The following is a 22,398-nucleotide window of genomic DNA, read 5'->3' as shown; positions in this document are numbered from 1 at the left end:
TACATTGAAATCCTAATCCCTCTCATGAATAGGATTAGTGATTTATGAAGGAGGCTCCAAAGAGCTCCCTAGCTCCTCCACCATGTGAGGGCACAGTGAGAAGTTAGCAGTCTGCAGCTGGGAAGAGGGCCTTCACCAGAGCCTGACCATGCCGGCATCCTGATCTTGGACTTGAACCCTCTAGAACTGTGAGGGACACATTTTTAAAAACTGAAGTATAGTCAGTTTACAATGTTGTATCAATTTCTAGTGTACAGCATAACATTTCAGTCGTACATATATTGCTTTTCATATTCTTTTCCATCATAGGCTCCTACAAGATGTTGAATATAGTTCCCTGTACTATGCAGTATGAACTTTTGGTTTATCTATTTTATATATAATAGTTAGTTTGATGTTGATAACCTAGTCTGTGGCATTTTATTGGGTAAATGAATGGATAAATACCCAAAATGCTGTTAATAATATCCAAGAACCATTGAGTCAGTGTGTGCTAGACATGGAACTACTGTAGTAGTCATTATGCTGAGAAACTTAGATATATGATTTAATTTTCACAATTGACATCTGAGGTAGATATTACTATTCCCATTTTACAAATGAGAAAACTGGGGCCCAGAGTAGTTAAGGCCTCGTAACTTGCCCTCAGAAGTGGAAAAGGCAGGAAGCAAACCCAAAATCTCCCATCTCCATAGGCTGTGGGTTGCCCAGCACACTCCACTACCTTCACTGCACTGGCATTTAGATGGTATTTTTAGGTGCAGAACAAGGACTCCCAGGGTATGGGGGGAGGCTGAGTGATTCTGGTTAAGATGAATGTGGGTGAGCTTTTTGTAGAAAGTTGTATTTGCCCTGGGAAAAAAATTAAATAAATGAAGAAAGGATTCCAAAAGAGTAGATGATTGTGCAACATAAGACAATATATCCATTTAGAATGGTCATGTGGTGAAATAAGTATACACAGAAAACAAGTTGTCAAGAATAAATTGAAAACCTAGTGAACAGTGACAGGAACCTGGGGGGTATCTGCTAAAACTGCAACATCAGCATCCACAGGACAGAGGGTGGTGATGGAAAGAAAGGGCAGAAAGAGGCACTGAATTTTTCCACATATTACTCAGAGCTATTGATGTGCTTTTTAAGGGCTCATCTCCATGGTTCTTGAGCACTGAGTGAGGAATAAACCAGCCACTGCTGGGGTTGTTGTGTTGAGATGATGGCACTTACAGAGGAGTCAGGGTAGAAAAGTAGATTTAGGAGTTACTTCATAAGTTAACCAAAGCCAAAAAGGACTGCCAGGAACTCTTTAAAATACTCATAAATAACAGATATTATGAACTCAAGGCAGAAGAAGAAAGAACAATTCTTATGTCCTTAAAGATAGATTTTTAAGTGAAAATAGTTAGCAGGCAAGACTGAGGCTAGTTAGTAGAGGCGAGGTTCACATGCTAGTGTGGGCAGAGGCATTACGCAACCTGCTACTCCCTGGCGGCAACCTCTCAGAATCCCTGGAAAGCAAAGTTGCCTGGGGCAACAACCTGTTGATGCCACCTAGTGGCTAGTGCAAGAACTACAGGCAGTTTCCACAAGAATCCATTCAGATGTTCAGAAAAATCTCTATTCTGCAAAAAGGCAGAGTGAAAACAAGACTTATGCAAAACACTTGGTTGAGGCAGACCACTTAAAATGTATACAACTTAACCTATAATGAAAAAGAATATGAAAAGGAATATGTTTATATATAAGTATGACTGAAATATTATGATGTACACCAGAAATTGAAGCATTATAAACTGACTATACATTTCAATAAAAAAATTAAACATAAAATGTATGCAACTTTATAACCATGGCAATAACAACAACAAAAAAGCCCAATCCTAATAAAATAATGATACAATTAAAAGTCAAGTTTAAGTTCTAATAAAGAAGTAATTAAATATAGGGCTTTATTTTTAATAAGTTAGCTTGGGGAGGGAGGGTATAGCTCTGGTGGTAGAGTGCATACTTAGCATGAACGAGGTCCTGGGTTCAATCCCCAGTACCTCCATTTTTTAAAAAAAGCAAAACTAATAATAAATAAATAAATAGACCCAGGGACCCCCACCACCACCCCTGCCAATAAACTAAGTGGGAAAAAAAGGTAAAGTTAGCTTGATGTAAAGGTTATAAGAACAGATTGAGGCAATTGATTTATGGAGACAAGAATTCAATAAGCAAAAATCAGATAGAATTCCACCTCTAAGACGGAAGACATGGCTAAATCAAGACAAGAGAAAAACATGGGATGAATCATGGGTATTATATACAGTACTATATTCCTTGGTGGCTTGCTATGTTATGCTGTGTGGGTCTGCATTGCTATTCAGCTGTTGTTACCTAGTGGAACATAGTGGAATAAAACATCAATCTATTAGGTAAAATTTCATGAGTCAATACAACATTTGCCTGTTACTGATATCATTTCTCTATATCACATATAGACTAATTGGCATATCAGAAACACTTGGGGTAGAAGCGCTTGTGCTTGTAAATCACTTCTCCTTCCCCAGCACTCAAGGGGAGCTCCACCTACTGAGCATTCTGCATCCAATCCCCATCCATCCCCCACACCCCACGCCCATGCTCACATTTCCTCCAGTCTTCAAATCTTCATTCCACCTCAGGCAAGCTCTTTATCACTCTTATTTAGCTGATATGAATCTCAGTTCACAAAGCCAGGTGTAGAGAAAAATGATTTTCTACAAATCAACTTGATTTCTCATGTCATGCTCTTACTCTTGCCAAGGTGGCAGGAAATTTATTCCAGCCGTTCTTGGAGCTTTCCCCTCTCTTCCTGGGAGTCATGTAAAGGTTATGTGGCCTCATGCAGTGCCCACATTTGGGAGGGCCTGCAGTCATCTGTCCATATTGGCCTCTGCAGAGATGGCTATTTTCTCTCTCATGTCCTTTCAGATCTGGATGCTATCTATTGATTTTTATGTCTCACTTACAGAATGATGATTTGTTTTTAGCTGCTGGGGTCTACCCAACCCAATCTGGGCAGCCACTTCCCTAGGTCACCACTCTTATCTCTCTGAGGTCTTGCCATCTCCTTGGGGCACTGCCACCAAGAGGCATGTGGGATCCCTGCTCCTCCATCTCTAGAGACATTTCTTCTTAGTCTCTAATAATCTGAATCCCTCTCCTTGCTTCTCTGAGATAACTTTATTCTCTCTTCATATCCTAATCTCCCTATTATCCATTAAGAATCTTATAGTTGGAAGCAACAGAAACTACTGTGCTCAAACTGACTTTAGAGCAAGTACATTGGCTCAAATGACTGAAAATCCAGACATAGGCCTGGTTTCAGGTTGGGACTGATTCAGTCAGTTAAAAAAAATTGAATGAAATAGATTCCTATGTTCCAGGCCCTCTTAGAACTGATGATACAGGGATTAGCAAGTGTTTCCCCTGCCCCTAGTCTAGCTGCCACATGGTACAGAGACAGCTGTCCCTCCCAAGCCCTGCTCAAATTGTGTACTTGTGAGCAAATTAATAATTATTGCTACTTTAAGCCACTAAGTTTTAGAGTGATTTCTTATGCAGCAATGGTAACTGGAATACCACTTGTGGAGCCCCCCCAAATTATAGTATTTATTGATAAATGTAAGATTCATGTTAATGAAACACTTTGATCAAGAATAAGGAAAATACATTTTATAATTAGAAACTAATAGTAACAACAATAATAATGTCTGTACTGATCAACTACCTCTTTCCTCTTAGATCCATATTTGCTTTTATCTGTCCTTCTCTGAATCCCAGTGAACACCTTTCCCACGCTCTTTGCCCTCTGGCTTCCAGATAGGTTTGGCCAGTGGGAGGCATTAGTGAGACAGGAAGGAAGAGGGCAGGACACAGCCATTAAAGGAATGACACAGCAGTTAGCACCAAGATGGTGGAAAATCAACTCCCAGTAGATCCTGAGGCCCAAGATGGCCGGAGACTTGACCTCCAGTGGACCTTGAGCTTCATTATACACAGTGTAATGTACTAGCCTGGTGAATAGCACACCCAAAGACACCATGACAGTTCCAAGGCTAACCATGAAATGTCAAAAAGAGGGCAATGGCCCAGTTCCTGGGATCCCTGCACCTTCCCCAAAGTAGCTGGAATAATTCTCTCACTTGTGAGCATATAAAAACTAGCAACACCTCAAGGCTGTACTCTCTCTTGCCTTCTGAGCCAGCCCACACTCTATGGAGTGTGTATCTACTTTTACTTTAAACTGAACACCCAACCCCACACCTCTCAGCCTTCCTCCTGCCTTCTGAAATGACCTGCACTCTGTCTCTGGAGTGTACATCTCTAAATAAAGCTACTTTTACTCAGCTGTGGCCCACACTTGAATTCTTTCCTGCACAAAGCCAAGGACCCTCACTTGGTGGGGCGCGCCCTAGGGATTCAGTGAGACCTGGGACACAACCATCCTCCTCGCACCCCCCACCCCCATTTTTTCCTGTATCATTGATTGGCATTAGATTGGAAAGCAGAGGAGAGGAGAAGCCATGGTTTGTCTCTACTCACTCCCTCCCAGCTGCCGCTATTTCTTGTGACATGATTTCTGTCAGTGGCTGTGATTCCATCATTCTACTACCACTGTCTCTTCCATTTACTCCTTCAGGCTGAAGGAGGGTAGCCCTTGCTCTTGGTGGCCTGGGTCATCTCATTAGACGTTTGGCTTCTTAGCTTTTCCAGCACCAGTTCCCTTTGTTATTTTCCCTTTGTTTGAAAGACTTAGAGTGGTTCCTATTTCCTGGCTGGACCCTGATTCAATTACTAACATTTATTATTATATTCTAGGAATAACCCTATTTGGAAGCTACTATTATAAGCACCTTTTCCCAACTGAGGCAAATGTAGCACAGGGAAATTAAGCTTTCCAACATCACACATTCCTACTCAGCTCTATTAATTTCTACGAGCAATGAAGTACCATCATATTTTGTTTTTTTTTTAATTTAAGTTAAATAAATACAGAAGTCACTGTTAGGGGACCCAAGAGGGCCTTCTGGGTGCTGGAAATGTTCTATTTGAGCTGAATCTGGCTACATGAGAGAGCTTGCTCACTTTGTGAACTCTCCTTGAGCTAGCCACTGACTTGGGTACTTTTCTGTAGTTTATACTTCAATAAAAATTGCTGTCTACATATGTCAGCTTTGAAATATTCAGAACTCTTTAACTCCTCATTAAACCTGTTTTTCTCCAAGGCTAAATTTCAAGATTCTGATTTCAATTCCAGTCTACACAATAAATAGTTTTTGTGGAACAATTAGTTATATGCCAGACAGGTGCTAGGTGAGGAGAAACACAGCCCTTGCCCTGGTGGGGCCCAGTGGGGCAGACCACATTAAAAAGGTATTACAACCCAGGTGTGGGTCCTTCCCAACAGGAAGTTTGTTAGAAGATGGGAGCTTATAAAGAAAGAAGTTAACCCAAGTGAAATGGAAACTCAGACCTGAATGTTAAAGGGAGGAGAAGGGAGAGGGAGTTAGGCTGCAGAAATGCCGAGGGTAAAGGTCTTGTGTGGATAGTAAGCAGAAGTGAGAGCTGGCTGAGGAGTGGAGAGAGCAGGCAGGGAATGGTAGGAAAGAAGGCTAGAGGCAGAGAGAGATGAAGCAGGCCAGCAAAGACCACATTTCAAGATGAATTTTGTGGTGGAAAAATGTTATCAATGGTTATCAGTGGCTCTCAGATCTGCCTGCAAAGAAGTCCTCAGGAATGAAATCTACATTCAAGGGGTTCCCGTTGGGATATCAGGACATCAGAAATAATCTTTCCAGGCAGCAGTGAGATGAAACCCTATCAATTCCCCCACTACCACCACCACCTCATGTGGGCTGATGTAGGGCAGAAGTTATAGCAAATCAAGGATGGGGCTTAGAAGTGGGGAGGTCAGGAGGTAGGGCATAGAGGTTCTATGCCTTGGGCCTTTATTCCTGGGATGCCTCTCTTCCCAAGCATGTACCTCCTGATGTCCAGTCAGCCCCTTTCCTCCTCCATCACACACACATGTCCAGTCAGCCCCTTTCCTCCTCCATCACACACAGATGTCTCCTCCATCACACATCACACATCTTCCCTTCCCAACCAGGCTCTCTCCCCTTCTCCATCCATTCCTGCTTTAAACAGAATGTAGTCTCTAAGTGTTCCTGGGACTCATTCCTTCCTTGAAGCAAGTATATGTCATCAGTAAGACTTAGAGATTGGACAGATAGAACACAAACATTTGAAATGAGCGCCAATTCAATCAAGCAGTAAAAAGACTAGTTGAATCCAATTAAAACAGTGAAACAGCATGAGGGATAGGGTGGGTTGCAGACTCAAATAGGAGCAAAAAAGTAGACAATGGTGTAATTTACACCCAGAAGGTGGGTTCAGCAAAACCAACCATTTCCCTTGGGAAGATGTGGATGTAAAGTCCCCAGCTGGAATAAGTGACTTACATTTAAAAAGGCTAGTGCATCTATTTTTGGTACTAGAAAAATAACCCTGGAATTCAGATCCTGCCTTGGGCCAAAAATCTTTGGCAAGAGATCAATGCAACTTGCTTGGTGTGGGGACATCAACTCATTTTGAGATGCTGTAAGTATTCCCTTAGTTGTAGTGTGTACATGCCTTGGGAAGATTTAGAATTAAATATAGAAAAGCAAGAGATCAAATCCACAATATTAACACTTCTGTATTAAATATAGGAGCAACAATGTGTGTAGTTGCTGCAACCTCCTACCTCCTGGTCACCCTTCCTACAGTCACCAGTCAGGCCACTAAAAAACCCGTGTTCCCAGAAAGCCCCTCTCACTTTGTCACCTCCCTTCTTGAGAACATACAGGCTCCCTATTGCCCATAACACCAAGCCAAACGCATGGCATTCTAAATCTAGAGGGGATTTTTAGGAATTATTTAGTCTGATCCGATTGTTTCACAGATGGGGAAACCGAGGTCCAGGAAGATAAGCGACTTGTCCAGGACAAAACCAAAACTGGCAGTCAAGACCTCTACATGACAAGTACTTAATATTCATCTGGACTTACTTCCCCTACACATAAAAATAGCATAGAGAGGCTGACCACTTACTGTCCCAAGAGCTCTTTGTGGATTATTTATTTAATCTTCCCAACAACCCACGGGAGTGGTACTACTGTTCACCACATTGTACAGATGGGGAACTGAGGTATACAGAAATTAGATACCTTGCCCAAGGTCACCCAGCTAATCCCAGTCCTGACAGCTCTCCTATCATGCTGGCTCCTTACTCTCTCTCTCTTAAGCCCTCCTGCTCATGCACACTTACACCCGACAAGCACACCCACCAAGTCCTCTCTCACAGTCTTCCCCCAACTTGGACAGCTCCTGCTCCCTCTTTTCCATCTGGATTATGAGAGTGTATCACTCTCACCTGCTTCATTCTCTCCCAGATAAGCACACGGTCTGCCCTCTGGCCACAGGTGATTGCCCCAGGGATGGGCATCTGAACCAAGGGAAAGTAGTAAATAGTTTGGCCAAGCTATTCTGCTTCTCTTTCATGAGCATTTGAACTAAGGAGGCATAGAAACTGAGTTCCTTAGATGGTGGCAGGAGCTATCTAGTAGTCCCTGGAAGCCACCCTGGGCCATGTGGTATGAGGATGAGCTGGGAGAAGAGAGTGGAGTAGAGCCAAGGCGGGGAGAAGGAGGGTGGGTAGTTACCACGTGTGGCTGTGCACACACACCCTCCAGCCTCACCCCCTCTAACAGCCCAATTGTCCTCAGCACATACCCAGCCCAGGGTCTTCTGAGGTCCCATGAGATCTGGCCATATTCTCCCATACCAGTTTCTCTGAGATTCCCGTGTATCTTTCCAGGAAATGCCCTATTTTCACTTCCACTGCTTCAAGTGTATTGGTCCTCATAGCGTAGGAGGCCTGCTCAAGGAATTCTACCCACTCTTCAGAACGAGCTTAGAACCTGACTCCTCCAGGAAGCCTTCCCCTCTCCTGGGTGTGTTGCCTCTCTTTCCCCAGACAGATCATAAACCCTACCACTTCTGTTTCCCTCCCAATAAATACTAACTTTGGGGCCCTCATGTCTAATCTCACTGTCTGAAGCTGGACTATATTCCTGCCATTTTCTGCTCTAGCCAATCCGTGCATCCAGCCATCATTTATTGATCCTGGGAACGTGTATTGAGTGTCTTTGTGCAAGGCCCTGGGCTAGACCCTGGGAATGAGTCAGATGAGGTTTTTAGTTCTTTGCCCTCCAGGAGTTCACAGTGCAGGAGGGAAATCCAGATTCCTTTTGCCAGACTGGTCACAACAACACAGCCTCCGATTTCATGATCCCAGCCACACGCGCACACACATATCCACACCCCAGACATGACTAGGAGCCCTGTCACATTGTCACACACACCCAGACACGGGCTCTATCTTGTCTTCTCCTCCCCGTTCCTCCATCCCCTTCCTCACTTCAAGTGCCCACCTGTCTTGGGCCTGAGATCACACTCACAGTGCTCACTGCTCAGGAAGATGCCCTGGAGTTCCCGCTCCACTCTCCCTCCTCTTTGATCATTCTGTGGTACAGGAATTGACACTATAGTCTGAATGTGTGTGTGCCTTTATGCTATTTTAAGACCCCAGCACTTTTCGAAAACCTGGTGGAGACACTGCCAAAGCCGGAGGGCGGGGGAGGGGAGGCTGAGCAACTTGAGCCTGGGGCGACTGGGCGTCTGAGAGCCAGGTTAGCGGAGCCAGCTGCAGAGCCTCAGCTCCAACCTACCCTGTGAACTGCTGGCTGCCCGGCCCGGTCCGGCCCAGCCCGAACCAGGCCTCCAGCTTCTCTAGGCCATGTCCAACCCTCATCCCTCCCCAGGAGTTGCTTAGGAGTTTGCACATCAGGCAGCATGTAAAATTGTTTGTGTTTCTGGAAACACACACGCAGAGAAGCCTTGAAATTCTTCTTGGAACAGGTCCAGAGATTTATTTATGAAATTCCCAGGGGGTGGAAGAGACAGAAGTCTGGACTTTGCAGACTGAGTGCTGTGCCGTCAGCTCATCAACATAACCAGTGGCTCTGGTGTGCACTTCCTAGATGCCCACCACTTGCTGGGGCCAGGCGGGAGGGGAGGGGGTGCAGCTGAGTGTGCACAGGTGCTCCGTCCTCAAGGCAGCAGGGCTGCCCTCCCCACCATCCCCACAAGAGGGAAAAGCAAACATAATATTGACGTATTTTGGCCATGGTCTCCCACCCTCTCCCACCAACCTCCACTTCCTTTCTTTCTGGTTCTCCCTCTCAACTTCTTGCCCACTCCACTGCGGAGTTTGTGCTGTCCTGTGGATGGATGCCTGGGTCCTCTAAAGAAAGGTTAGTTTCTCCACAGGTGAGAAGTTGAGAGCTGTCCGTCCTGTGCCTCACACCCTGGATCATTCTCTTCTGATCCCAGGCAGTTTGGCCAGCTACTGGAGAAAGCAGGGGTGTCCAGGCCTCTTAGGATGGTTTCCAAGTCATCCCCAGGTACAGACGTGCTAGGGGTGCTTCAGAGGGGAACTGGATGGAGGCAGATGGTCAGGCTGATGGAGTCAGGGACAGAGCCTTAGTTTTGCTTCCAGTGGAAAAGTGTGTAGAAGCTTCCTGCTGCAAGACAGGCTTCAGGTCTCTGCCTCTTATCCAGCCCACCATCTGAGAGGGAACTTGGCAGGACCTAAGGTTCTGTTGCTGTAGCTGACTCTGGAGAGATGGAAAGGGGTGGGTCTAAATGTGTCTTTAGTTTTCCAAGTGTGCCTCGCCTTTCAGGAGGAAGTTATAGGATCAATATCTGTGCAACGCCTGATCTTATGCAAATATCGTGATTTTACCTCATGACTTTAGACGTAATCTGCCAGGTGAAAATATGAAATGGTTTGGCAGAACAACAGACAGTTAGACAGAAGACCACTGCACTTTCTGCAGGGATTGTAGGACTTTTAAAAATCAATGGTCACCACGCAGAAAATAATCAAATCAGAGGACAACTCATTAAATATATTAAGTGAAAAATAGACACTGGAGGAACACTGGGGACAGTGTCTTTTAGGGACGACAGAGCCTTCGTTAACTACCCTAAGCAGCCTAGGCTCCAAGCTCGGCGGCTTAGGCTTCCCACTCTGTTTAGGAAAAACATCCCCTAAAGTCCCAGTGGCCTCACAGACTTCCGGAAGTTTCTTCTTCCGTTGGGAAGCCCCAGCCTGGTTACGCAGAGTGAGCTGGGGTGGGGAGGCGTGCCTTCTAGCAGCCTCTCCCAGGTGAGGCGAGCAGGTGTGGGCAGGCTCACTGGCCTGGGAAGCCTGTTGTGAGTAGGCAGGCTCATTCCTGGCTGGGAGGGGGACAGTGTCAGCCTGCCAGGGCCTGTGTGTGTGTGCATGTGTGTGCATGTGCGTGTGTGTTGGCACAGTGCTAAAGGCACAGGAACACCTGCCCCCACCCCCTCCACACACACCCCCCTAAAGCTATACTAAGCAACCATTACCTGCCTCTCAAGGCTTATGGGAAAATGTACCCAGGTGAAGATATATTCATCTGAAGAAGGTCTACTATTTCCTTAGTAGAAGAAAGACCATGGGCTCTGGGTTCAGACAGATCTGAGTTCAAATCCCAGCTCTGCTACTTACTAGCTTTGTAATTCAGAGCCTATCGCTTGGCCTCTCTGAACTTTGGGTTCCTTATCTGTAATATGGGAATAGTAAATTTCATCTTGCAAAAATTTTATGAGGATGGAATGAAATTGTCCCTTATCAATTGCTGAGGGCTGTATACAGGAGAGTTATGATCTCCAAGAGGTCCATAATACAGGCACTGAGGGCAGACTGCCAGTTTTTTTTTTTTTAACATTTTTTTTATTGAGTTATAGTCATTTTACAATGTTACGTCAAATTCCAGTACAGAGCACAATTTTTCAGTTATACATGAATATACATATATTCATTGTCACTTTTTTTTTTTTTTTTTTTTTTGCTGTGAGCCAGACTGCCAGTTTTTAACCTTACCATGCTGGTATCCTCACCTGTAAAACAGAAAATAATGGTCCTACCTCACAGGTCTGTCAGAATCAGAGTCAATACAGCAGCACATTTAATGGTGTCTGGCCATAGTAAGTGCTCTAATCATGTCAGGTATTGTTCTGGAGATGGCCTAGCACAGGGTCTGTACTCACACCTCTGTGGTCTTTGTCTCAGGACACAGCCCCACCATGGAGCCCCTGTTCCAGCTTGCCTTGCCTGTGGCTTCTGACTGGCTTTTCTTACCGTAAAATCTGCTTTTTCTTCAAGCTGGTCCTTTCCAGGTGTGCTGTTGTCATGGGAACCTACAGAGGCCGCCTGGGTTTGGAGGAGGAAGAGGCTGTGGATAAAAGCCAAAGAATCCCACCACTGCTCTTGCAGCCACTACAACAGTAGGCTGGCCACCATTCCAGCCACCCCCCACCAGGATAGTTCCAGACAATGGGGGCGCCAGAGGGAAGGGTTTATGGGGGCTCACTCCTGCCCAGCCACACCACTGGCCAGGTGGGTGAAATCCCACAATTCAACACTCTCCACCACCATGTCTCCATCCTCTTGTCAGAAATGGATCCTGGTGCTGAACACCATTGTGTCCTGCTGGAGCTGAACAAATGCCCGGCTTAGAATAGGGATTTATAATTGATATATTACTACCCTTCACCTTCAAGACAAACTACATGACTCCAGGGTAAGTTATCACTGGCCCTACTCTACAGATGAGGAAACTGAGGCTTTAGAACATCTAAGTGAATTGCCTGAGTCCTTTAGCCAGTAAAATGTGGAACCAGCACCTGGAACCCAAGTCTTTTGATCTTTGCCATTGCCCTGAAATGCCTGGGACTCAGGGGGCCTTGCCCTGGACAGTGCAGGCGAGGGAGGGAGGAGGGCCAATAGCTGATCCCCGTAACCCAATGTGTACCATCTGTCTTTCCTCTCAGAAGTGATTCTTTTTCTTCTTCTTTCTTTCTTTCTTTTTTTACTTTATTTATTTATTATTTAATTATTTAATTTTTTATTGAAGTCTAGTTGATTTACAATGTTAGTTTCAGGAGGAGGTGATTCTGAGGGGGCAAAAAAACCACTCCCCTCTCCTCCCCCACTAAAATTCCACTCAAAAATTAAGGCAGCCATTTTTCTTTTAAGAATCCTAAACTATTTCTAAACTTGGATCTCATAATTCCATCCCTAGGAATGATCCCAAATACATCCAGTATATCCACATACTTATTGACCCTGTAGTTCCAGTTGTAGGAATTCATCCCAGAAGAATATTGTAATCAGACACCTGCATAGAGATTTGAAGATTAGGAATGTAATCACAGCTTCAGCTGAAATAGTAAAATATCGGTAACAAACGAAGATTCAAAAATCTTCATGTAGGTACACCTATATAAAGGGTTGTAGAAAACTTAATCAAACCAAAAGATTATGATATACAGTTAAAATGGGGAAAAGCAGATTATAAAATATGTAGTATAGTATAATCTAATACTGATTTTTAAATTATCATAAAAAATGGCTGGAAGGATATTTAGCAAAATGTTTATGAGAGGTATCTCTGGGTGGTGAAAAAGAACAGTCTTATCCACAAAGACATACACTGCAGCATGATTTATGATGGAAAAAATACAGGATAATGATATATTACATAATACATTGTATTAAATATTATGCAGTCATTAAAATGATTATGAAGTCTGTATAGAAATATTAAATGTTTATGACATAAGTGAAAAATATTGGACACAAAGTAGAATGTGCACCATGATTATAAGTATGTAAATTATGTATGCAATAAAAATATTTGCTTCAGTTTGGTAGGATGAGATTATACACAACTTTTTCCTTTCTTTCAAAATTACTAAAATATTATACTTTACCTGTTCAATTAAAAAAGATATTCATGGGAAGATACAGTACTAAGCATTGGGCCCTCCTTCTGAAACTATTCTAGAGAAATGGATGCAGAGAGTTCTGAATTCCCTTCCTCAGTCCTCACCTCGTTCATCCTTTGACTGTATTGATAATAATATTATTGTAATTATTTCTTGGTGACCTACCATATGTATATGTACCTCATTTCTAACTTTCACGTTAACTCTGTAAGATAGGTAAATTATGTAGGACTTTGTTGATTCTAAATAATAGAAACCCAGTTTAGCTATTTAAGAAAAAACATTTTTGTTCTTCTTTAAGAATGCAGGAGTTTCTCCCAGACTCAGTGCAGCTGGTCTCAGGCAGTGCCTAGAAACAGGATGTCAAAGGTATAAGACCCTTTCTTGGTTCCCAGGCCTTTGCTGAAACCTTTGCTTCCATTGTCTTTGATGCAGGTCAGCCTTCTCTGCATCCCGTCCGCACAGAAACATCTGACTCCTGACAGCCATTAAATCTATGCTCTGTCCAACTGCACAGGAAAGATTCCAGTGTGATGCTCTCTGGGTCCCACTTAGAGGGTCTTTGGTTCCCACTCTGGGCCTAGAGGTAGGAACTGATGGTCCAACTTGGGCTGGGTGTCAACCTCTGGCCCAGTTATCTGTGAAGAGTGGGCTTGATCATGTTGTACAAACATGACTGCCAGGGACCACCTCTGTTCCTATAGAAATAGGGAAGAAAGGGCAATTCCCAGAAAAAAATGTGTGAGAGTGGATAGGTAGAAGAGGGTCAGGTGGTTGAAAAGAAAAATCTACATATGCCAGACACAGTGGGTATTGTTATTCCTCTTTCTACAAATGAGGACAAGGATTCAGAGAGATTAGTCAGTCAACAGGCTCAAGGTAACACAGAGCTTGAAAACAACAGAGCTGGAATTCAAACCCAGGTCTGCCTCTCTCCAAAGTCCACTTCATCACACAACACACATTACTGATGCAAGTAATCAGACCAAGAGTGTCCTAGACAGAGGGAGAGTATTGCAAAGGCCCACAGGCAAAGGGAACTGTGGGTCTAAGGAGCTGAAAGGAAGAAGTCCAGTGTGGCTGGGACACAAAGGTGGAGGAGGGCCATGGAAAGAGACGTAGCCAGAGTTGTGGGCCGGGTCAGGTCCAGCCATAAGGGCCTGCTAATAAAGAGTTTGGACTTTACCCTGAGGGCAGTGACATTCAATGGAGCGCATTGTGGAGTGTCAATTTGTGTTTTAGAGGAACTTCTCCAGCTGCGGTGTGAAGGATAAGCTGGAAGGGCTAGATGGATGCAGGAGAGCAGGGGGATGTTCCACTAACCTAGAGGAGAGATGCTGATAGCTGGGGCCAGGGTGGGGACAGAGACAAGTGGACGGAGTTGGAATTGGGAGTTGGGAGTTGGATAATTGATAGAATGGACAAGAATTTGTGTTTAATTGATAGGGGGGTAATGATTGGGAGAAAGCGGTCATGATCAAATCTCCTATGTTTGCTTGGATAGTAATACCATTCTCTGAATATCAGAGGCAGAGCAAGGTTTGGGGTGACAGATAACGAGTTCTGTTTTGGACATGATGAATTTGAGAAGTCTGGGAGGCATCCAAGGAGATGTCCGGAAACAGCTGCGTCTTCAGGTCTAGAGCTCAGAATGGAGGTGTGGGCTGGAGACACAGATTTGGAAGTCATCATCAGTGAGCCTTAAAGCCAAGGTGCGATGAGCGCATGCAGGGGGCGTGTGTAGGTGGAGAAGAGGACCTGGAACAGAACACTGGGAACACCAGCACTTTCGGGAGAGGTAAAGAAGAGTGGCCATCTAAGATGTTTCAGATGAGCCCCTGGCGAGGGAGGAGAGAGACCAGCAGCGCAGGCAGCATGTGGCGGGAAAGTCAAGAGGTGGGAGTGGTCAGCAGTCAAATGTTGCCAGGTAGTTAAAAAAGGAAGGACTGATAAGGGTGCCCTGGATTTTGCAACAAGGAGGCCAGTGGTAACCTCCAGGAGATCTGTTTCCATGGCAGAGCTAGAAGGTGGTGGGCTGGGGAGTGAGTGGGAGGTGCAGAAGCAGAGACTTCACCAATGAATGTGACCATGAAGGGGAAAGGAGAGAGGTTGGGGTAGTTTGAAGGAGGGTGGGGTTGAGTGTTTTGTTTGCAGCAAGTTTACACCCCAGCGGAACAGACACCATAGAGAAGGCCACGTTGAGGATTCATTTCAAAAAGTTAAGGGCCATGAAGTGTGAGGACCTGAAAGGGGGACCTGAGAAGGGAGAGGTTTGGATACAATGAGTTTATAGGTTTGGTGTCTGCAGTTGAGAGCACTCTGGGGCTTCCATTTCCTACACAGAAAAAGGCAAAGTCCGTTGCAATCTGAGAGTCATAGCCTTCTCATTTACACAACTGTGATAAATCCCTTTTTTGTGTTTTTAACCTCAATACTAGGAGTCAAATTGTCAATTTCAAAAAAAAAAATCGAATTTTTATTGAAATACAATAGAAGTGCAAATCCGGTAGAATTGTGGAAGGGCCAGTTTGAATGAATATTAGTTTAAAAAAAGAGAAATAATTTTTATTCATTTTTAGGTACATACGGTAACAGAAAATATTACCTTGTGGTTGGGAAAGAATGATTTGTAATTAGCATAGAAATTGTTTGGAATGTAAATCAGTTTTTCTGAAGTACTTGACTATGCTTAAAAACAGTACTTTCGTATTTTAAGAATTCCCCTTGCGGGGTGAAACCACTTTATATCTATTTTAAGACCTTGTTAAGTCAGCTTAAATGTAGTTCAATTTTTTTTTTTTTCTGGAAAAGATACTGGCTACATCAGAACACAGTTTCTGGCAAAGGTAAGATTGTGCCACTGTACACTGCACAGCGCTTTCCAAAGGCCATTTCCACCAGAGAGCAGATCTGAGTGCTGAAGATTGTTACTAAGGGAACGGTGGGCGTGAATATAAATTTCATTTCACAAAAGACCTAACCAAAGTATTGATCCAAAGGGAGCAGCCAGTAAGTACAGGATGAGGAGTCTTTTTCTAATTGAAATAAATACATATATACACACGTATCGATACATATATGTGCATACACACGTATATCTGCTATCACAGGCTCTGCCCTTGTCCTGCAAATCTCTCTTTTTTTGCTGCTGCACAGATGAGGAGGCCGCGGACGTCAGAGAGCCAGGGGCTGGGGAGAGGAGTTGCCTTTCTCTGCATTCATTTGAGAAAGGAACAGAGCGAGAGGTATTGACACCAAGCCGGCCTGTAGCTCTGGCGGACTGAAGCTTCGAACACTACCGTGAGGACAGTGCACTCTTATCGGTATGATGATGATGATGATTTATCAAACAACAGTTCTGCCAGGCCCCTTGCCCAACACGATCACGATTCCTCACAACCACCTTCCGTATTACCCGCATTTCAAGGTGAGGAAGCCAAGTGTTCCGTGCTGTTTCATGCCCAGCATCACAAGCTCCTGGGTGGCTAAGTCAGGACCCAAAAGCAGCACTCATCGGTTTTGTTTTCTTCAGCACCCTGCCCCCTGCCCTGTACGGGCCTCAGGTTAATCGTGCTGGTTAACCATGTTATCATCTCTGGCCTGCGCAAGGCAGCAGGCCTCTCTCGGGTTTTATTTTCCACCTCTTTCTCCAATCCCCTTTTCAACCTCCATCCACCTTGTTCCCCTCACCCCACAAGCATTCTACCAAGCTTGCTCCTCATCCTTAAGTGCATGCATATCCTTGTTAAGAATGTAGCGTTGTTTTGAATATGTATGAATTCTATTATTATTGTGTGTGTGTATGTGTGTGTTAAGAACACTTCTCCCTTCTTAGCATGTCTTTATACAATACAGTATTGTTAACTAGAAGCTCTATGCTGCACAGCAGATCTCTAGGCCCTGTTCATCTTGCCTAAGTGAAACTTTGTACCCTCTCAGTACTACCACCCCATTTCCACCTCACCCCAGGACTGCTAACCGCCATCTGCTTTCTTCTTCTATGAGCCTGACTATTTTAGATTCCTCACATAAGTGGTATCCTGTAGTATGTGTCCTTCTGCGCCTGGCTTATTTCATTTAACATCACGTCCTCTAGGTTTATCTACGCTGTTGCAAATGTCAGGATTTCCTTCTTTTTAAACATTAACATTAAAATTAATTAATGGCTGGATAATGTTCCTTTGTATGTATATACTAGCTTTTCTTTATCCATTTGTCTGTCGACGGACGTTTAGTTTGCGTCACGTCTTGGCTGTCGTGAAAAGTGCTGCAATGAACACGAAAGTTCAGACGTCTCTTTGGGATCCTGATTTCAATTCCCTTGGGTATATACCCGGAAGTGGGATTGCTGGATCAGATGATGGTTTTATCACGCATTCTAAATTTACATGAAAGGCACTGTGCTATAACCTTCATTCTTTTTTTGCCAGTCAGTTCTACATTTTAAAGGTCTACCCATGTTGCTGTGTGTACATCTGGTTCCTTGCTTCTGATGGATGACATAATACTTTGGAATATTCATCCACATTTTACTTATCCATTCCCCCAGCGATGGACACGGAGTTGGCTCCAGCCCCCTGATACCACACACGCTGCTGTGTTGGACTTTCTCACGCTTGTCCCCTTGTGGACCTGTATGAGAATTTCTCTGAGATATGAACCCAGAAGGGGAGCCACGAGGTCGGATGGCGTCGGCATACCCCCTTTCACTAAGTAACGCTAAAACAGCTACACAAGTTCATGCTTCTACAAGAGCTGAACAAGAGATCCTATTTCCCCACCTCCTTGCTAACACTTGACATTACTCATTTTTCTAATTTTGCCATTTTGGTGGGTGCTAGTTGCTAAGTTATTAAACGTGCATTTGTCTGATCACTAGTGAGTGTGAGCCTTCCATACCTGTTAGTCATTTGAGCTTCTTTTTCTGTGACTGGCTCTCCATGTCTTTTGCCCATTTTAAAAAATTAAGTCTTGTTGACTTCCAGGACTTCCTCATAAATTGTAGATATTATTCTCATATTATAGATGCTCATGCTTAACAGTTTTAGGGATTGCAAATATCTCTTTTGGTCTACCATCTATTTATTCATTTTATTAACTTATTAATGTTAAATTTATTTGTGGTGTATTGTTGAAGCATGAATTGGTATCATCATATCCATATATTTCTTCATTTTATTGTTTGTGTTTTAAGGGTCTTGGTTTTTAAAATATATTTATTTATTTATTTATTTTTTAAAATTTTAATGGAGGTACTGGGGATTGAACCCAGGACTTTGTGCATGCTAAGCTCACACTCTATCACTGAGCTGTACTCTCCCCACCTCAAGGGTCTTGTTTAAGTCTTTCCCCACCCCTCGGTCACAAGGATATTCTCTTACATCTTCTTTTACTAACCTTACAGTTTTCCCTTTCACGTTTTGGTCCTTAAACCATTTGGAGTCCATCTTTGTATATGATGTAAGGTAGAGACCCAACCAACAGTTTTATTGAGATGTAATTCAGATAGCATACAGTTTGCCCATTTAAAGTGGCTTTCAGCATACTCACAGAATTGTACAATTATTCTCACAATTAATTTACAACATTCTCATCTCTCCTCCTGAAAAAAAAAGCCCACTATACCCTTTAGCTACTATCTTCACTATTTTTGATGCCACCTTTGGCACATATCAATTCTCAGGTGTGTATGGTTCTGTTTCTGGGCCCTTTATTACGTTCCACCTGTCCATCTGTTGGTGTGTCCAATTGTCAGGTAGTATTCTATTTCTATTACTATGGCTTGTCTTACGTCTTACTGTCTGTGAGGGCAAGTCTCCCCTCTTCACACTTTTCCAAAATTGACTTGGCCAAATTCACATATCCTTTGACCTAGGAATTACACTTTTTAGAAGTTCTCGTACTGATATACTTGAATGAAACAAAATGATATACATGCAAGTATAGTCACTATGGCATTGTTTATAATAGCCCCAAATGGGAAACAACCAAAACTTCCAAAATGGGGGACTGGTTTAATTACGGTACATTCAAACAGTAGAATATTATGCTGTTGTTGAAGAAGGAGGAGGAGGAGGAGGAAGAGGAAGGAAGGAAGAATCTGAATGCTCTCTATGTGCAGATATGGAAAGATTTCCAAGACATAATCATTAAGTGAAAAAAGTAAGGTGTAGGATAGTGTATGTAATATGCTACTTTTGTATAAAAATGGGGAGAGGCAAGGATCCAGATTCAAATTCACTTATATTCACATAGAGGAACTCTGAAGAGACAGAAACATAAGAAACTAGGACCAGTAATTTCTTTGGGGATCAAGGAACTTGGGCAGATGCTAGACAAGGATGGGAGAGAGATGTTTCAGTGTCTGCCTTTCGACACTTTGGTTTTTGTATCATGTGAATGTATAACCTATTCAAAAAGTAACCTAAAATAGGGGAAAATTGACTTAACTCTTCATGGATTTATATTCTTCCATGTAAAATTTAGAGTAAAGTTCTGAATTACTAAAAAAAAAATCCAACTGGAATCTTTAAAATTTTTTTTTTTAGTTTAGTGGGGAGGTAATTAGGTTTATTTATTTATTGTTTTAACAGAGGTACTGAGGGTTGAACCCAGGACCTCATGCATGCTAAGCATGGGCTCTACCAGTGAGCTATTACCTGCCCCCGACAACTGGAGTCTGGACTAGGATAAAACCCTTAGCTCTTCACTACTCTGCTCCTTCCCTCAAGTGTCAGAAATGCAATGACAGCTTCAAGGTCTTGAAGCCAGGAGATGGCCCTGGTCAGGTGCTAGCCAAGACTGGAAACAGTTCCAAATTCCAGAGAAAGGCTCCAAGTTGTAGATGGCTGTTGGCTTTCTTTTAAACACGGCCACTTAGAACAATCTATTCTGCCGCTTTATGTTTGCCTAACTGTTTTATTAAGGAATGATCTCTCCGGGGAAGAGGGAACAGGAAGTATGGACTATAAATCTTTAAAACACCTCTGTCCGACTACTTGAAGCCCGAGTGGCGGGCAAAGCCTCCTCACCCACCTGGTGGCAGGTTATCTTAAATGCAGGCCGAGCGCTTAAGAACAGTGCCTTTGTTGAGCTGAGCTTACAAATCCAAACCCAGGATGGGCAATTGGACACGCTTTGCAAACTTGTTTATTTTATTTTTGTAAACAGCAGTCCAGCTTCTTGTCCTGAAGGATCATAGATTTCAAATTAGAGTCAAAATTAATGAGATTTTTTTCCAGTAATGAGCCTGAGATGAAAATGATGGAAAATCCACTAATTATAGACTACGCAGCCACCTCTCCACGACTTGGATCCAGGCCTCTGGGGGGAAGGAGAGGAAGGGAAGAGGGAAGGTCGGAGATGCAACCTGTGCCTGACAGTCCTTCCTTCCTGCTGCCGCTGCCCTTTTCCCTGGACTTGGGGGCCTAGAAGCACCCAGGGCTTCCTGCCTCTGAGCTCCTACCCAACCTCCTTCCCAGGTCAGACCAGGCCCTGCTTCTGAAGGCTCTATAAGGCTAAATTCCTGGAAACTACGAAACAGTGCCCAGAGTGGAGGTGGGGGGCATGTTTTTCGCTCAATTCTGGGAAGCAGGGGGGGAGGAGCGCTATGAGAAGGAAGAAGGGTAGAAAAGGCAGACAAAATGCCCATTATACCCAAGCCCTGTCAATTTCCTTTTTCCATCTCTTTATCAGTGTTTGTTAACTGAACTTCTTATCAACAGGAAATGCCTGCCTAAGGGGACGAGGCAGGTCCAGGGGGACGGGCCGCAAGGGCCGGGAATTCTGGGTAGTACTTTGCTGCTGTCCAGCCTGATCATGTGCCCTTATGATTCCCAGGACTCGGCAAGTCTCCCAGTCTCCTGGCCTTGGCAACTGGTGAATCCTTAGGTCTACCTAGTAAGACAGCACAGAAGACAGGCCCTGAGAATGCCCTGGACGGGGCTCCAGCCTAGCCCTCTGTGACCAAGGACAGGTCAGCAAATGGCTCAAGCTATGACATGAGAATCACCCTTGCCCCTGAAATCCAACCCCCACTCCTTTCTCACTGAGAGGCTGAGTGACCTGCCAAGGTCACAGACGACTTAATAACAATCACCCCCCTGGCCCCACTAGTGTGTTTGCCTTGAGCCCTCAGAGCACAGTGCCCATTCTGGGCATCCCAGACGGGGCTCCCAGGAGAGGGACAGACTGAGGGTCAGATTTCACAGGAGGCGAAGATCAAATCTTAGTGCTGAAAATAAATACCCAAGAGGAATATGAGGGTCAAGCAAGGTTTTATGATGCCGAGAGGAACAGGTTTATCTAGCCGTCTCGCTTCAAACTGACCCAGGACTGAACCAAGAGTATGGGAACTGGCTGCTCTGGTAGGAGAGGCGGGGAAGGTTTGTGCAGAACAGAACAGGGGCCACTTTGCTTCCCCTTCCTTGCCCTCTGCCTATCACCTGTACAGCAGAACGATTGGATATTTGTATATATTAGGAGATGGCACCACAGTCAGTCTAGCTAACGTCTGTCTCCATACATCATTACAAAAACATATTTTGTGTGTGTGTTTTTTTAATTTTTATTTTTGTTTTCTTTTTTGTTTGTGTGGGCATTTTTATCTTATGCATTGAAAAATATTTTTGAGAACAGGTCATGATTTACTAGACTTAAAGGGGTCTGTGGCTGAAAATTGGGAAAGAGCCTGACCTTATCCTCTTGCAGGGGCCAGGTCCCCAGGGACGAGGAGCCCCAGATGCAGATCCACGAGGAGACAGGCACTGGGAGGGTCTGACCCAGCCCAGAGAGCAGTGGTGCCCGAGCTGGCCAGTAGCTGCAGTGCCACCGCCACCTCCACCGTGCGCCTGCTTGACTCACGCCTGCGCACCGTCTCGTTGAGGTCCTCAGGTGCCTTGTGCTCGGCTGCTGCTGTCTCTACACTGTAGTGAGATGCCGAATGCCCCCTAAGATTCCCAGGGACATGAAAAGTGTGGCTCCAGATGAAGCTGGGTCTGGCATGGTGGCTCTCAAGAGGGACCTGAAGGGCATTTGACCTTATCTGGGCAGTTTCTAAGTGGCACAAGGGGCAGGAGAAGGGGCAGGGCCCTGGGGCAGAGGAGGAGCAGGTGAGAGGTACCCCAGGACACAAGGCAGAGGGGCCGGGGGTCAGGTGAGGATGACCAGGGAAGCTGTGGTCTGGGACTCAGTTCCCCCTACAGTCCCACTCGACAGCTGAGAGGGGCAGGACAGGAACCTCACACTGCAGGGCGGTGCCCTCCACGCTGGGGCCCAGCAGGCAGCTGGGAACTGCACTTCCTTCTTTGGAGTCCCTCAGGCCCATTGGATCCTCTTGGTGCCAGAAGGCATCCCTCACTAGTCTTCCCCAGGCTGAAGCATCTGGCTGGCCCTCATGGGAGCCAAATCAGAGTCCAGCCTGGTGTCCTGCCCCCCACTAGCCAGTCTTGA

At 44.5% G+C, this 22,398-nt stretch overlaps 1 protein-coding gene across 3 annotated transcripts in view; it reads left to right on the top strand.

Moving 5' to 3' along the window:
- ABTB3 (ankyrin repeat and BTB domain containing 3) overlaps nucleotides 1–22,398 on the top strand; it is a 505,725-nt gene that overhangs the window by 6,967 nt on the left and 476,360 nt on the right. The window contains exon 2 of one of the 3 annotated variants that reach the window (XM_074375115.1): nucleotides 16,105–16,271. The exons of the other annotated variants lie outside the window; for them this stretch is intronic. The gene's annotated coding sequence lies outside the window, so the exon portion shown is untranslated. The remainder of the gene's footprint in view (nucleotides 1–16,104; nucleotides 16,272–22,398) is intronic. 3 annotated transcript variants of the gene reach the window in all.

Source organism: Camelus bactrianus, chromosome 12 (assembly GCF_048773025.1).
Source record: "Camelus bactrianus isolate YW-2024 breed Bactrian camel chromosome 12, ASM4877302v1, whole genome shotgun sequence".
In the NCBI taxonomy this organism is placed as follows: Eukaryota; Metazoa; Chordata; class Mammalia; order Artiodactyla; family Camelidae; genus Camelus; species Camelus bactrianus.
Note: the sequence above shows the minus strand (reverse complement) of the source record. Positions and strands in the feature narration are given on the sequence as shown.